Below are 3,693 nucleotides of genomic sequence, written 5' to 3'. Positions count from 1 at the left end.
ATTTCAGTCGCGAGATAATTGTTTAGTATATAATTGCAATTTACAATCCTCCAAGCCAAGAGGTAATCATTCTATGTGATGACCATTAAGACCTGGTGGTTCTAGAGGTGCATGAACCCAGGTTAGTCCTAAACTTGCACCAATTGGGGCCATGCAATATCGGATGTAATTATAGACACTATAACCACAGAGGAGGCAGTTTCAATGGAGGATGAAGAGAGTGTGGTGGCATTGGATGAAAGGATAGGGTGATTTTTTGCAGCTAATCAATAACATACAGATATATTATGTAGGGTTACAACTTTGTGATGCCAAGCATGCATGTACGTAAACTTGATAGCACATGCTAGGGGCCTTAGTGGTTATTGAGATTGCACATAAATACATTATGGGCATGCTTATGCCACGATTATGTTCTACTATGATTGGGGTAGATTAAAGCAACCTTTTTGGGGCTAGATGCCATAGTGAAGAAATGTGTGTATCTTGTGTTGCAGGTTTGGACACTACCCAACACAGACATTTGGGAGGGTATCCTTTTGTCCTTGAACGCAAAAGTTGAGGAATTTATAGAGTGACCAATTTGCATAACAATCAAGTACAGGAGTTTAGTGGTGGACTTTGATATTTTTCACAACTATCTAGTGTGGCACAAAAGTGGGTGAAGAGGATGTTTCCATCATGACAAAAAGTGTATTCAATACCATAAGAATTGCTCAAAGTAATAGAGCATGAATAAAAAGTTTAACAAGCCCACTACCATAATGAGACTATGTGGGCTCTTCAACCACTCCTAAATGCAATGCACAACTCTAGATACCCTCAAACTCTTCAAGACTTGCCAAGTGAGCATGCAATACATGGTTTTTCAGATTTGCTAGATGAGCATGTAATATATATTTTTTCAGATTTAGAGTGTTGCAGATGTGTATAAATTTGCCTTAATATACAAGCTTTGCATCCATGTTTAGAGGAACAAGATGGCTTTCCCCTTAACTTTACTTTGTGTATGGCTGGTTTGTTGGTTGTTAGATGACAATATGCAAGACTTTGGAGGGTCAACGAGACAAGCTATGAAAGCTGTTTGGGGCTAAGTACAACTTGTTTTGCAATCATACTTCAACAAATATGAGGGAGGGTGAAGTTAGCACACACATGCTCTTGGGGCCAATTTTTGGTCAGCTCATACAGCCACTCAATCATCAATCCACACATGAAAGGCATCTGCATGTATATAAAAATTTCATATAGATGTATGTGGTTAGGATCATGATGTTTCATATCCTAATAGCAAAGATGCAATCAGATTGCCTATGTAGTTGCTTTGCTCTATGTGGTTTGCAATGGTATAGATACACTTCATGTTAGCACGCAATAGTGGGTGGTGTTTGAGGACCTTCACCTCTAGGTGCCATGCATATGGGAGCCACTCAACACGATATAAAGTGTGGTGGAAGGTGCCATAGATGACTAACAAATTTTGCTCAGTAACAGAAGGCAAAACAAAGGTCTATAAGAATATACAAAGATTTTGGGGTGGTGGAAGTTGGTACTATGTACTAAGAGACTCTTGAGTTTGCCATTAAGAGTATTGTGCATTGCATTTTCTTTGTCAAGACAACAATGGTGACTAGTGCTCTGCAAATAAGCTTTCAACACTGTATAATATCCATCATATAGCACATGAGCATTGACTTTGAGAAGATCATGGCCAATATATTTACCTCACCTTACAACAAGTTATATTCACTTACTCAAACTTGTTGGATGTATATCTACCAAATTTATTACAAACGGTTTGGTGGCAAAGACAACATTATATGTTTACACATATGCTTGGTAGAGATGGCAATCAAAAAGTGATTGTATGTATAATATTTTGCATGCAACTCAAAACAAAAAAAATTAATCCACATATGTATAAATATATAATGCTCCAACGTGCAATCATATATTCATTGTTATAGCTACAACAATATGTATAGTATATCCCATCTTGAACTGTATAAGTGAAAACTTGTATGTTTAATCTTTTGTTCTTATTTAGAATGTATTAGATTTCCCTTCTCTCATACGACTTCAATTAGGGGTGAATATTCATCTAATGTTTTTTATTGGCATAATATGTGTTATCAAGGAAAGAGGATACATGTAGGAATGATATTGATAAAGATATATTTGAGATTAAACAAATGACACCAAGACAAGCATAATCAGAACTCATTCTTGGGGATAACTAGGTAAGTTTTAAATATTGACTATAGTTGACTTATTAACTAAAGTGTGAAGGCCTTTATATGTTAGTAGTTTTATTATATTGAAATTAAAAAAACCTCTGCTAACAAACATTATTGTACAGGTATAATACTTTCAATAATATCTTATTTTCTTTATAAAATTTAAAAATAATTTTCTGCATTTTACATATAATAATTCTTAGTTTGTTTAATAGTAATATTATTCTTACTTATTAATCTTATTGATCAAATGGAAGTTTATAATTATAAACATATTTATAATTTGTAAAAAAAGATTATTATTATTGCATATCAACCATTAGATGTTATAATAAACTATAATATATTATAGAGTGCTTATAATTTATAAAAATCTTTATAAGTTATAAATAAAGATTAATCTAAATGAATACAACCGTTAGATGGTAAAATATTCTAGAATACCAAGTATATTTTAGGTATATTCACTACCACACCAGTGAGAAAACCATCTAAAATATACTTGTATTTTAGTAAATACTCAATGAAAGATATCAAGGATTTAATTCCTATTGATCACTTCAATAGCCAACTTCAATTCTTATTCACCAGCCAACTTTAACTCTTATTAATTTCTTTATCAGCTAACTAAAAGACAAGCATTTCATGTTATAATTATCCCAAGATAACCTCCTTAAAATCAAGAATATAACCTTAATAAATTAGTGAATATATTCATGGCTAATAAATTTTTTAGTTTTGATATATTTTGCAAAAATAAACTTAGAAGCATCATTATTTGACTTTTTCCTTTTAATGCCATAGTCAGATATAACTATATTAAATTTAAAACTAATAGCCAATTTGTGAGAGACTTAGCCATTCTTTATAGCCTCTTGATCAATAAGAATATATCATCAACATTTCCTAATCATGTGTGAATTTATAGCTTCTGAATTTTTTGTCCTTCTCTTCTTCCAGATTATAATTGTACAAATTGCTTAAATTCTCTCAAAGCTGCTATAAATTTAAATTCTCTCAAATCAATTGTATGCAAAAACTTTGGATTTTCTTCCTTCAATATGATATTTTTGAGGTTTGATAATGGTTATAGACAATAATTCTACACAATACATACATGCATACAATATCAAATTCAAGATACATTTAAGTTTGTAATTTGAAAAGAACTCTACACAGGTTTTACTATCTATTTTTGAGGTTTGATAAAAGCCAGAAATAATAAACTGGTTTAAACCTTCAATTTTATGTTTATTAATTGGTGGAAGTTATCAACTAATTGTACTTGTTTCTGATTTTTCTTTTTAATGAGAAATAAGGAGAATAAATCTTATTGTTTGATGCTTCCAGCATACAGACCCGATCACAGCTGTCTAGTGTAAATGGCATGGCAAGTAGAACTTCTTTAGCTCCACACAAATGAACACTTCTGCAAAGAAGATCAACCACACATCCA

At 32.1% G+C, this 3,693-nt stretch overlaps 1 protein-coding gene across 1 annotated transcript in view; it reads right to left on the bottom strand.

The window, feature by feature from the left end:
- Positions 1-3,693, bottom strand: part of LOC9639167 (pentatricopeptide repeat-containing protein At4g02750) — a 12,339-nt gene that overhangs the window by 7,306 nt on the left and 1,340 nt on the right. The window lies entirely within an intron of this gene.

This window comes from Selaginella moellendorffii, unplaced genomic scaffold (genome assembly GCF_000143415.4).
Source record: "Selaginella moellendorffii unplaced genomic scaffold, v1.0 SELMOscaffold_34, whole genome shotgun sequence".
NCBI classification, from domain to species: Eukaryota; Viridiplantae; Streptophyta; class Lycopodiopsida; order Selaginellales; family Selaginellaceae; genus Selaginella; species Selaginella moellendorffii.
Note: the sequence above shows the minus strand (reverse complement) of the source record. Positions and strands in the feature narration are given on the sequence as shown.